This window comes from Myotis brandtii, unplaced genomic scaffold (assembly GCF_000412655.1).
Source record: "Myotis brandtii unplaced genomic scaffold, ASM41265v1 scaffold450, whole genome shotgun sequence".
NCBI lineage: Eukaryota > Metazoa > Chordata > Mammalia > Chiroptera > Vespertilionidae > Myotis > Myotis brandtii.
The window spans coordinates 85,115-99,173 of record NW_005367210.1 but is presented as its reverse complement, the minus strand read 5'-3'; the positions used below and the strand labels follow the sequence as shown (position 1 = coordinate 99,173).

Genomic DNA, 14,059 nt, shown 5'->3' with positions numbered 1-14,059 from the left:
GCTCTATCCACTGAGCCAAACCGGTTAGGGCTGCAGCTCTTTTCTCTCTCTACTAATGCTCTGTGGCAGCCATGAGGGTACACCACTCAGGTCTCCTTTCAAGAGAACCTGTTGCCAGGATGTAATTGGTGGACAGCCTCTAGTTGCCAGAACTCCAGAATTCGGTAGCATTCACGCCAAGGCCATGCTCTCCCTGAGCTGCTCCCAGCCGGTGACAGTGGGATGCTGGGGTCTGGACATTTCTTCCCCTTGGTGGGGCTCCTCTGAGGGACAGTTCTTGCTTTGGGCCTCCCCACCCCGTCTCATGACTGAGACTTCCTTAGATCTGCAGCCTCAGGCTCCTCCTACCCAAGCCTCCTCCTGTCCTCTCTCCTTGTATAAGTATCAGACCAGCATTGCAGTCTGCAGACTCTCCTTGCCTACTGTTGCCTCTCACCTTTGTCCATCACAGGCGTCTCTCCTCAGTCAATCTTTCCAGGTCTAATTCTGTCTTGGCATCACTCTCAGGGGACTCAAACTGGCATACCCTGTGGATGAATCCACATGGCGTAATTCCTGTAGGGCCGATACGAACTCCAAATTCTTTTCTAAGTAAATGACAGACTGATGTAGAAGATAGGAGCTTTGAGGTTGGCCATAAGTTGAAGCCCCAGAGGAGGAAGCCCAGCAATTTACTGGTAGGTGATCTGATGATGTATAGTTCTCTGAGTCATTGGAGAGGTTTTGGTCTTATACTCATTCCTGGCTGCTGGTTTTTGCTTTTTGTGGTTCGTCTGCATGGGTACCTATAGGCAGGTGGTGGCTTAATGGGCTCTGGCACCAAGCCGTTCATGACACAACATAGTTTGTACCTGTCACACATGAACATAGATCTTTCAGAGGAGTGACAGCGTAGCCTGCAGTGTCCGGGGACCTTACGCCCACATCTTGTTCCGCCCCCACTGGCTGCAGGGAGAGAAAAAGACCAGAGAAGTCGAAGTTAGAAGCAGCATAGGAACTACCAAGGGATGGGGGCCAGATGGGGACATTTGGATTTTTATTTGGAGACGTATGCTCGAGATATCCGGTGAATGAGACTTGGGAAGGGCAGTGAAGAGCAGACACAATCTCCCTTGATTGACGGCCTCTGGGAACTCTGAGGAGCCTTTTCTTTTTGCCCGTATCTGCATCTTCGCAGCTTATGAAGCCCTAGCTGGTACTGCAGAATGTGTGGGTGAAAACGGGGAGGTGGGGAGAGCCAGGTCGTCATTGTCAGGGAGGCGCACGGACACAAATAAGGGAGAACTGGAGCTATTCTTACCCACCCACTGTCTCCCCTTTTATGGTGTTTCTGCTTCATTTGTTCTCAAGGAATATAAAGTTATAAATATCAGTCAATCCAGGCCAAAAAAACACACAACTCATATCATTCTCCAAGAGCATTAAAGGGCAACTGATGGTTGCTACCAACAGTTTTTGTGTGTTTGCATTCAGACACTGCCCAGCACCAGAGACCACCTTCTAATTAAACCTGGGGCTTTATCTCAGCTGTGTCTGCCATCAGCTCACAGCACTGGCATCTTCTGAACACCCCCGTCCTCTGGCTGACTTCACACCCATTGCCTGGCTCTCTGATCTCTTTCTCTCTTTGAGTCTTCATCCTCTCCTTGTCCCAGGGTTTGAGCTGAGCACCTTGTTTGCCATCCCGTGTGGAACTTGCCCTCTAAGAGGTTTCCTCACCCTGCCCGCCCGCCCTGTGGACGGGACCCCAGTCTCTTCCTCCCAGGCTCATTCTCGCCTCTGAGCACTAACCAGGGTTGGTCTCAAAGAATGAACATTGTGAAGAAAAACGCCTTCTCAGTGTCTTGGGAGATAAAGGGAGGGTGCAAAAAGTGAGGAAAGATATTTTGGATGAGGTTGAGGCCGACCCTTGCTTTAGAACAGGAAAAATGTTTTGGGAACTGTGTTTTTTTTGTTTTGTTTTTGTTTTTGTACAAGGTTGTGTAGGATGGTGGCTGGGTATGGGGTATGAGGCCAGTGGTGGATGTGGGGAGATCCTTAGCTTAAGTTGGAACTGAGTGGGGTGAGCCCTGCCCCCTTCCACCCTCACTTGTCTGTTACCAGAGCCACCACATCTAGTGTTTCTGGCCCCCAGCTCTCCTCTTCCCTCCTCCACCCAGTTTACCTGGAGTCACCAGGAATCCGAGGGCTGCAAAGACCAGGAGCAGGAGCTTCATGGCTGAAGGGATGGCCTGGAGAGCAGGTGGAGTTTTAATGGAGTCGGGGACCTTTGTGTAATGTGCTTGGAGCTGCTGCCTTTATAGGATCCACACGAGGCCAGGATACTTGGCAGTGAACCAGAGGGACGGGTCTCTGCCACCTAGATCAATCCGATTAGATCAGATTGTCTACTAGTGTGCAGCCTGGATTGGTTTATTGGGCACCTGTATTCTCGGCTGTTAGGAGGGAGAGAGGCAGAACAAAGACATCAGTTCATAGTGCCCCCTCTTTAAAACTGTGCTTCCAAGCCAGTGATGGTGAGGCTGTGGGGAAACTCGTATTCTCTTGCACTGGAGCTGGGAGTGTTAATTGGTAACAGTTTTAATTCTGGAGCGCAATTTGACAATATACATCAGAAGTAAAAAGTGCCTGCCTTTTTATTCAGAAACTCTATTCCTTGGGCTTTTGTCTAATGGAAATAATTGAACAAGTACACAAAGAGGATTATCTCACCATTGCTTGCACTAGCAGAAAACCAAAGCTACCTAAATGATGCTATAACATAGATACAAGAGACTATAACAGAACACTATACAGTCATTAAAAATGATCAAAATGTAAAAATACAGGCTACAAGATATACATCTAGCATGATTTAATCTCTGAAAAAGAAACATCTGTGCTTCTGGTCAAGATGGCGGAGTAGGTAAATGTGGTACTTTCATCCTTCCACAACCACATAAAAATCACAACTAAATTATAAAACAACCATCATTCAGAACCCCTGAAGTCTAGCTTAACAGAAGTCCTTTAACAAGGATATAAAGAAGCCACATAGAGACTGGTAAGAGGTGGAGACTTGGAATGGGCTGGTCACACACCCACGTGTGGCTGTTAAAAATCAGGAGGGATATTTCACCTGCAGAGACCCCTCCACCCACCTGAGGAGTGAGGACTCCCAGCTCCACACCAGGTCCCCCAGCCCAGGGTTCCAGTGCTGAGAAGAGAAGTCCCCATAACTTCTGGCAATGAAAACCAGCAGAGATTGTGGCTGAGTGAGACAGAGGGCTGTCCCAGGCTTTCCCCTTAAATGGCCCATGCAAGGGCTTACTTGCTCTGAGCCTCAGTGCTGGGGTAGCAGCTCAAAAGGCACCAGGGACATATGGGGAGAGACTGGATTGTCTGGAATCAAGGTGAGGGCTTGAGGGGCAGCTTTCTCCCAGGCAGAAGTGCTGGCAGAGGCCACTGTTCCTTTGCTGAGCCCTCCCCTCACAGAACCAGCTGGCAGGCGCCATATCTGAGTCTCCATCAACCTGGCTAACACCATTTGCCCCACCCTAGTGATTCCCTGAGACCCCACCTCACCAAACTTGCAGGCCACTGAAGCCTTTCCAGTGGGTTTTTCATACAAGTGGCCTATCTTGGCTCAAGCTATGGACTTTTCCTAAAATTTCTTTAACAAGCAACATCTGGCGTTGGTGTGCCCTGTACCTCTTGCTAAGTGGCCCCAGGACTGGCAGCAGCCAGTCTTGGTTTGCAGCTTGGCCTCTCTAGGGCACCTGTAAGCCTAGCACAAGTATCAGCCATTTGCAGATTGCTCTATAGCTCATGCTGGGTGGCCCTGGGCATGGCACAGGTGGCTGCTGAACTTGGCCTGCAGCTCCTGGGAGGCCCCAGAGCCAACGTACCTGGTGGACAGCTTCAGACCACTGTCAGGCATCACCCAACCACTTCCATGAGTGACACATTCATGGAGTGACCTCAGAGGGCATTAGAGCTCTATCTAACACCTGGGAAGGAGCGCAGGGAGGCAGCCAAACTGAGGAGACAAAGAAACGCGGACAAATGAAAGAACAAAACAAACTCCAGAAAAAGAACTAAACAAAATGGAGGCAAGCAATATACCAGATACAGAGTTCAAAACACTGGTTATAACTTAAGGGAGGAATAGATGAACTTAGAACTTCAACAAAGATATAGGAAACAAAAAATGGAGATAGAAAACATAAAAAAGAACTAGTCAGAAATGGAGAGTACATTAAATGAAGAATATATTCCATGGACTCAACAGTAGAGGAGATAAAGTAGAGGATCAAATCAGAGATTTGGAAGATAAAGAAGCAGAAAACACCCAATCAGAACAGCAAAAAGAAAAAAGAATAAAAAAATGAGGATAAACATTTGCATCATGGGATTGCCAAAAGGAAGAGAGAGCAAGGAATTAAAAACCTATGTGAAAAAATAGTGATAAAAAACTTCCTTAACCTGGTAAAGGAAATAGACATACAAGTCCAGGAAGCACAGAGAGTTCCCAAAAAGATGAATCCAAAGAGGCCCACACCAAGACACATCATACTTAAAATGCCAAAGGTTAAAAAAAATGCCAAAGGTTAAAGACAAAGAATTTTAAAAGCAGCAAGATGTAACAGGTAAAGTGAACACAGCTTTTTAACATAATACTTGCTTAAACATTCCAATATTCACAATCCTATTAACCATTACACTTTCACATTCTTTTGATCTAATTGTAGCCTGAGTTAGGGCTTCACCAATGGATTTTTGGTACCATAGTTCATGGGATTTCTGTATCAAGAAGTTCTGGAAATTTCTCCACCTCTCAACCATTTTACCCATTCTTGTGCAAAACAAGAGGTGGAACCAAGGGACCCTGTCCCCCATTTTTTAAATAGAAAAAATTGCTATTGTGGTTGTCTTTTTTTTTTTGAGGGTTTGCTATTATTTTTATTTTTTTATAATTTTTTATTTTTCAACTACAGTTGACATACAATATTATATTAGTTTCAGGTGTATAGCATAATGATTAGACATTTATATAACTAGAGGCCTGGTGCACGAAATTTGTGCACTGGTAGGGTCCCTAGGCCTGGCCAGCAATCAGGGCCGATTTGTGGGGTGACCGGTGGGGTGATCGGGGCGGGGCCCCTGCTGGCAACCACTTTGGTCAGCCTGGCACTGCCTGTTCACCGGCTCCGCCCCTGCCACAGCCACTGGTAGCCTCTCTCTGCGGGGCAACTGGCAGGGCGATTGGGGGGGCCCCTGCTGGCACCTGCCTTGGAGGTGGCTGGCGGGCCGGCAGCCACTGCTCTCACCCATTGATGGCACTGAGCGATCGGGGCTGGTGCCGGGGGCCAGCAGTGGGTGCGAGCGGTGGCTCCGGTGCCGGCAGTGGGTGCGAGTGGGGCCAGTGCGGGTGGCAGTTGTGAGTGCTGGGTGGGACTGCGGCGTGCGGGAGCAAAGAATTTTCAGTAACCATCACAGGCTTGCCCCGATGACAGCAGCCGTGCCCCGTCTTGGTCTGGTGCCCCTGCTCACCTGCTCCACCATCCCACCATGTTCCGTGCACACCCCCTGGTAGTCAGTGCATGTCATAGCCACTGGTTGTTTGGTTGTTCCAGTTGTTCTACTGTTCAGTCTATTTGCATATTAGCCTTTTATTATATAGGATGTAAGACCCCAGAGGGGAAGTTGTGACAGCAAATTTGATTTTTAGTTTTTCAGTTTTGCAACAATAAGATTATATGGGGTGTCCATGTGAAAGGGGCCCTCTTAACAGCATTTACCATGACCTGGATAAAGGGCATTTTCAGCAGGTGACTATCCTGGTTATCATAAAGCTAGTCCCACATGGCTTGCATGCAAAGCATAGCAGCTGCTTCATCTGGGTGTTCCATCTGGCATTCACAGGCGGAGAGGAATAGTCCACGTTCTCAGGGTAAACATACCTACTTTTGTCCAGTGCGTTAGGCTGGCTGTTCCCTCAGGAATAACCTCTTGTGTGTTTGAGGCATATATAGCCATCTGTGATTGTTCCATAGTGAGCTGTGGGCCCTGAACAAACCCAGCATGCTTTTCCACTCTGCAGCATTCAAAACCAAAGAAACAGCCCCCAAATTAGTTACTCCCACAATCCATGTTAGTAAAGGTTCTTCAGGAAGCTCATGATACTAATCCAAAGTGAAACAACTCCCTCTCACTGGTAACCAGGTTTCTTTTCTCTTTCCGCATGTTGATTACCTTCTTGTTCCTTCATAATCGGGAGTCAGTTTTGAGGCTAGTGGTGGAAGGTCAGACTCACCGAAATCTGAGCTTGGTCTAGCACAAAGGTCTAACGCAACTTTTTTTTTTTTTTTTTTGAGAGAGAGAGAGAGAGAGAGAGAGAGAGAGAGAGAGAGAGAGAGAGAGAGAGAGAGAGAGAGAGAGAGAGAGAGAGAGAGAGAGAGAGAGAGAGAGAGAGAGATAGATAGATATGAGAGAGAAACATCGATTGGTTGCCTTCTGTATCCGCCCTGCCCAGGGATCAAACCCACAACCCAGTTATAAGCCCTGGCTGGGAATTGAACCCAGTAACCTTTTGGTATACGGGATGACGCTCCAACTAACTGAGCCACCCAGCCAGGGTTTTTCAACTTTTAGTTTAGCTATTACAGATAACAATAACCAAGGGATTGAATATTTTGCTTTTTTTCTAACTTGTTTGCGTTTCTTTATGCATCCAGTGGGACCAACTTCCCAGGAGTTGGAATCATCTCTAAATTCCATTGGTAACTTTTACCTTGACTGATTGCAGCACAGCTGCTGCTCCGTACCATGGGGGACCACATGGCCACCCAGGAATCAAAAGTTCCTCATCCCATGCCCTTTCGTCCATTTTCTTCCCAAACTACATGTTTCCCTGAGCTAGGATAGTTTGAGCATATCCCAGTTCTGACACTGATTTGACTGTGTGTTTTCCAACACCAACAAGCTATCAACTCAATCTGACACTATCTCCTCGGAGATAGCATCAGACCCCACAGTTTCAGAGCTCGGTCTAAAAGACTGGCCCTCCACCCCCATCAGGCATCAGTCACAAGTCTATGTTGTCACCAGTGCTTCTGACAAACTGGCTAGACATCAGAGGTTTCCACAACCTCCTCCTTTGGTTCAATCAGTTTGTTAAAGTGGTCCACAGAACTCAGAGAAACATTTTGCTTACTAGATTACCAGTTTATTATAAAAGGATATAACTCAGAAACAGCCACATGGAAGAGATGAATAGGGCAAGGTATGGGTGCAGAGTTTCCATACCCTCTCTAGCCATGCTAGTCTCTCTGAATCTTTAAGTGTTCACCACCCGGAAGCTCTCTGTTTCTAATCTTCTCACAATGCTGGAGGCTGGCAATCCAGGGTCAGGTGTCAGCAAGGTCAGTTTCTGATTAGAGTTCTCTTCTCGGCTGTTAAAATAGTTGCCTTCTCACTGTGTCCTTACATGGCCTTACTTGGTATGCATGCATGGAAAGTGAGTGAGCTCTCTGGTTTCTCTTCTTATGAGGAGACTAATGCTATCAGATCAGGGATCTATATTTATGACGTCATTTACCCTTAATTATTTTGAGATCTCATTTCCAAATATATTCACATTGGGGATAGGACTTCAAAATATGAGTTTTTGGGAGACACATATATTTAGTTCATGACACCCAATAAGACCTATTTCGTTTTGTCTCTTTTACTTCCTTTAATTTGGAATATTTATACATCATTTCTTTGTCTTTATGACATTGTAATTTTTTGAATAATATAGTCCTTCCTATTTTGCTTTAATAAAATGTTCCTCATTTGTTTTTATCTGTTGTTTCCTTGTGATTAGATTGCACTTATGCATTTTCAGTTGTCATTTAGCATAGATGATATTGTACCCTTCTCAGATATCACATCTAATGTCCATCTGTCCCTTCTAGGCAGTGTTAACTTTGATCAGATGTTGAAGGTGTTGCCCAATTTCCCCACTACTTTATATGTATAGTACTGTGATGTTTCTCTCATACTCTAAGACCTTGCAAATCTCTGCCCATGATAAAAATTTCATCCTAGATTTAGCAACCATTGGAAATTCTTGCCTGATATAATCTCTACCCTGATGGTTGCAAAATCATCCTATCTACTTTTGAATGTGCTCAGTCTTTATGACTTATGATCAGAACCTTCATTTCCTTAGATTTCTTCACTCACATGTGAACATTAGAAGTTCATTTTTTAAAATTGATTGATTTGAGAGAGAGAGAGGTCAATCTGTTGCTCCACCTATCCATGCATTAATTGGTTGCCTCCTGCCATGTGCACTGACCGGAGACGGAACCTGAAATCCCAGCACATCAGGACAATGCTCCAACCAACTGAGCTACCTGGCCCAGGCCAGAAGTTCATTGTTCTTTGAAGTTGTGTTTCATGAAGAAACACAATTTAAAAGTCAGTTCACAAGAGTTATCATGCTTGTATAAGCAGAGAATAATAAAGCCACTATCAACTGAGGGCATCAGCAGTTGCCTGGATTTCTCCTATATTGGTAACCTAAATATGTGCCTCAGAAAAATGAATAAAAGCATAAATTTCAGTGGCCTGCAGGGTTGCCCACAAATTATGGAAGGACAGCTTTAATGTATGAATTTGAAGAGTAAAGTATCTCTGTACTTTTATTAGTAAAACCTAAAACTTCACTTCCTTTTTTACTGGCTACTCCTTGTTCATAAAAACTCTAAACATTTTGCAAATGGGCTACTAATAGAAGTCTCCTTGTCTTAGTGTGGGTTATTTTTAGATCAAAGGCCATGGACATTTCAATTATTCTCTTAATTTTGTTGGGTTCAGTCCATTGCTATAGCTAGTTGAAATTTCCAACTTTGTCTTCTTGTGTATTTACTGTTCTTTCCAGCTCCATGTCATCATCAAATTTTGTAACCACGCTATTTTTGCTTCTCCCAAAAAACTAATTAAAAGTGAAATATATAGGTATTTCAGGCAGTTCTGAATGATGGTTGTTCAGTATTTTAGTTGTAATTTTGATGTGGTTGTGGGAGGTGGCAAGTACTGGTGTTTACCTACTCTGTTGTCTTGGTTCTCCTTTCATTTATTTTAATATATATTTTTAATTTCTCAGTTTTAAATTCTAAAAAATACTTTTGGGATCTCAATATATAAGTTTTCTCCCCCCCCACCCCCCCGTACATCAAGACTGGTAGAAGGGGTGGAGGTGCGGAACAGGCTGGTCCGAAAACCAAGTGTAGTGTTGTCTTAATCGGGAGGGATATGTCTGCTGCAGAGGCCTCTTGTGAGAAGCAAGGGGTCCCAGCCCCACATCAGCCCCTGAGCCCAAGGTTTCAGACCTGGGAAGAGAAGTCCTCATAACTTCAGGCTGTAAAAACCAGCAGCAGTTGTCTCAGGCAATTCCTCTTAAAGGGCCAGTGCATGAACTTACATGGATGGTCCTGCTCCCTCTGAGCTCCAGTGCTGGGCAGTGGCTTTGGGGAATCTAGGGCCATATAGGGAGGAACTGGATTGTCTGGCATTGGAGCAAGAAGTTGGAGGCAGCTTTCTACCAGACAGGGGTGCTTGCAGGGGTCATTGTTCCAATGCTGAGACTTCCCCCATTGTAGAGCTGACTGGCAGCCATATATGAGTTTCCTTCAGCATGGCTCACACTGTTTGCTCTGCCCAGGTGATTCCTCGAGACCAAGTCCCATCCATTTTGCAGCCTCAACCAAGCTGTTGGCAGCAGCTTTTTCATAAGAATAGCCTATTCTGGCTCAGGTTTCAGACTCCTAAAATCTCTCAAACAAGCAGCAGCTGGCATCAGTGTGCCCCATACCTATCAATAAGAGGCCCAAGACCTGGCATTAGCACCAGCCTGCCTAGATTCACAGCTTGGCCTCACATGGGGACTTCCAGATGACAACTCTACACATCCACAAGTGACACATTCAAGGGGCAGACTCAGTGAGCACCAAAGCCTCACTGAAACGAGTACTGCTCCATAGGGTTGTCTCCTGCACAGCAGTTCTTCCACTGTAGTCACAGCTGGTTCTCACAGCCAATTGGCCTGGAGGTCAATTCCTCCCAGGGATACCAACAGCAATCAAAGTTCAACTACAACAAGACTATGCACACAGCCCACACAGGGGCTCAGCTAGAGTACCCAGCTCAGGTGACTAGAGAGGCTGAGTCACTGGGCCCTACAGGACACCTACTACACAAGGTCACTCTACCAATTCCAGGAGATGTAGCAGCTCTGCCTAATATATAGAAACAAACACAGGGAAGCAGCCAAAATGTGGAGACAAAGAAACATGTCACAAATGAAAGAACAGAAGAAATCTCCAGGAAAAACAAAACAAAAACTAAATGAAATGGAAGCAAGCAAACTACTGGATACAGAGTTCAAAACAGTGGTCATAAGGTTGCTCAAGGATCAAATGAAAGCTTCAAGGGACTTAGTGAAACTTTCAAGGATCTTAGTGAGACCTTCAAAGACATGAAAAAGGACCAGTCAGCATATACCTACTGAAATAAAGAATAATTTACAGGGATTCAACAGTAGAGTAGAGGATTCTGAGAATAAAATCAATAATTTGGAATATGAGGAAGCAAAAAACACCCAATCAGAAGAGCAAAAAGAAAACAGAATAAAAAAATATGAAGATAGTGTAAGGAGCCTCTAGGACAGTGGTTCTCAACCTTCTGGCCCTTTAAATACAGTTCTTCATGTTGTGACCAACCATAAAATTATTTTCATTGCTACTTCATAACTATAATGTTGCTACTGTTATGAATCGTAATGTAAATATCTGATATGCAGGATGGTCTTAGGTGACCCCTCTGAAAGGGTCATTCGATCGCCAAAGGGGTCGCGACCCACAGGTTGAGAACTGCTGCTCTAGGACAACTTCAAGAGTACCAACATTGCATAATGGGGGTACCAGAAGGAGAAGAAAGAGAGCAAGATATTGAAAACTTATTTGAAAAAATAATGATAGAAAACTTCCCCTACCTGGTGAAAGAAATAGACTTACAAGTCCAGGAAGCACAGAGAGTCTCAAACAAGAGGAACCCAAAGAGGCTCACACCAAGGCACATCATAATTAAAATTCCAATGGTTAAAGACAAAGAGAGAATCTTAAAAGCAGCAAGAGAAAAGCAGCTAGTTACCTACAAGGAAGCGCCCATATGGCTGTCAGCTGATTTCTCAACAGAAACTATGCAGGCCAGAAGGGAATGGCAAGAAATATTAAAAGTGATGAATAGCAAGGACCTACAAACAAGATTACTTTACTCAGCAAAGCTATCATTTAGAATTGAAGGTCAGATAAAGAACTTCATAGACAAGAAAAAGCTAAAGAAGTTCATTACCACTCAACCAGTATTACATGAGATGTTGAAGGTTATCCTATATAATAAAAGCCTAATATGCTAAGTGTCCGGTCATCCGTTCAACCAATCAAAGTGTAATATGCTAAGGATATGCTAAGGCCACTCAACCGCTTGCTATGACGTGCACTGACCACCAGGTGGCAGTCAGTCAACAGGACAACCAGTTGCTATGATGTGCACTGATCACCAGGGGACAGATGCTCCGATCAGTAGGTTAGCTTGCTGCTGGGGTCTGGCCGATCAGGACTGAGCAAGATGGGCCGGACACTCCCTAGAGCCCTCCCATGGTCCCTCCCTGGCTGGCCAACCTCCCTCATCCCTCCCCGGCCCCAATAGTGTACCGGTGGGGTCCCTCAGCCTGGTCTGCTCCCTCTCGCAATCTGGGACCCCTTGGGGGATGTCAGGGAGCTGGTTTTGGCCCGATCCTGGATCTTGCAATCTGGGACCCCACTGGTGCACAAATTCATGCACCAGACCTCTAGTTCTTTAAGAAGAGAAAGAAGAAGGGGAAGGGGAAGAGGAAGGAGAAGAAGAAGAAGAAGGGGAGAAAGGGTCTTTATTTGACTGCAGCCATAAGGTAAACCAAGATGGGTGCTTACAAGTACATCCAGGAGCTATGGAGGAAGAAGCAGTCTGATGTAATGCATTTCCTTCTCAGGTGCATTGCTAGCAGTATTGCCAGCTCTCTGTGCTCCATAGGACCCCCGCCCAACTCAGCCTGAAAAAGTGTGCAGGCTGGGATACAAGGCTAAGCAAGGTTACATCACATATCAGATTCATGTGCGCTGTGGTGGCTGCAAAGCTCCGTTCCTAAGGGTGCGACCTACAGCAAGTCTATCCATGTAGTGTTAACCAGCTAAAGTTTGCTCAAAGCCTTCAGTCTGTTGCCAAGGAGTGAGCTGGACGCCACTGTGGGGCTCTGAGAGTCCGGAATTCTTATGGGTTGGTGAAGATGCTACGTACAAATTCTTTGAGGTTATCCTCATTGATCCATTCCATAACGCTATGAGAAGGAATCCTGACACCCAGTGGATCACCACACCAGTCCACAAGCACAGGGAGATGTGAGGGTTGACATCTGCAGGCTGCTTGGAAAGGGCCTCAGGTTCCGCTACACTACTGGTGGTTCTCATCATGCAGCATGGAGAATGCAGAGTGCTCTCCAGCTCCACTTTACCACTAATATAAGTAATGCTTGTAAAATTCTTTCCTACAGAATGGCAATAAATACATATCTATCAACAATTGAATTTAAAAATAAAAATAAACGAACAAGGGATCTAACGAACAAAATAAACTGATTACTAAAATAGAACCATGCCCAGCTGGTGTTGCTCAGTGGTTGAGCATCTACCTATGGACCAGGAGGTTACAGTTCCAATCCCGGTCAGGGCACATGCCCTGGTTGCGGGCTCAATCCCCAGGGGGTGGTGTGCAGGAGGCAGGCGATCAATGATTCTCTCTCATCACTGATGTTTCTATCTCTCCCTCTCCCTTCCTCTCTGAAATTAAAAATATAATATTTAAAAATAAATAAAATCAGAGGCATGGAAACATGGAACAGACTGACAAATATCAGAGGGGAAGAGGATGGGAAGAGATTAACCAAAGATCTTATATGCATTACCTATGGACACAAACAATAGGGTGGTGAAGGCCTGGGGTGAGGTGGGAACTTAATGGAGGGGCCAATGCGGGGAGATAAGGGGGATATCTGTAATACTCCCAACAATAATAAAAAATAACTGAAAGATTACATTGTGAACTAGTCATTTCTTAGACATGCATGAGGCATGGTCACTGTTTATTTACAAATTCAGGACAATACAAACTCCACCCAATATGCAGCCATTAAATAGCAACTGTAAGCTTATTGCACACAATATTAGAATTTGAATTTAAGTAGGGAAAGAAATGTCTCAAAGAAGAAAGTTCTAAAGAAAGATTAAACTTATCAGAATTAAGAAAATATATGAGACCATTACATGGGTAAGATCAATAACATAATGTTGGTGAAAATAGCTATTTTTCAAAACAGAAAGTTTAGTGAGAATAGTGGCATTATTTTACATTTTCTCTAATCTCTTTAAAAACCTGGCTAAATAGCTCTGGCTCAGTTGGTTGGAGTGTCGTCCCATACACCAAAAGGTGGGTTTGATTCTCAGTCAGGATACATAACCAGGTTGCAGATTCAATCCCTGAGGTGTAGGCAGGAGGTAACCCATTAATATTTCTCTCACATAGATATTTCTCTTTCTCTCTTTCTCTTCCTCCCTCCCTCTCTCCCTCCCTCCCTCCATCCCTCCCTCTCTCAAATCAATAAAAACATATCCTCAGGTGAGGGTTAAAAAAAAACCCAAAAACAAAACAAAAAAACACCTGGCTAAATAAAAGACATCTGGATTCTCATATCCACTTCTGCATTATAATTGGTTGTGACATCATATGCCACTGGAAAACGCACAGGCAGAGGATGAGAGTGAAAATGACAAGTAATGTTTTAGTATTCTTTTTTTTTTAAATATATATTTTTATTGCTTAAATTATTACAAAGAGTATTACATGTTTCTCCTTTTTTCCCCCCGCACTTGACAATCCCCTGGCCTCCCTTACGCCCCCCCAGTGTCTTCTGTCCCTTGGTTATGCTTATATGCAT

General features: G+C 44.8%; 1 pseudogene; it reads left to right on the top strand.

The window, feature by feature from the left end:
• Nucleotides 1–11,990: 11,990 nt before the first annotated feature.
• Nucleotides 11,991–14,059, top strand: part of LOC102258354 — a 7,478-nt pseudogene continuing 5,409 nt past the window's right edge.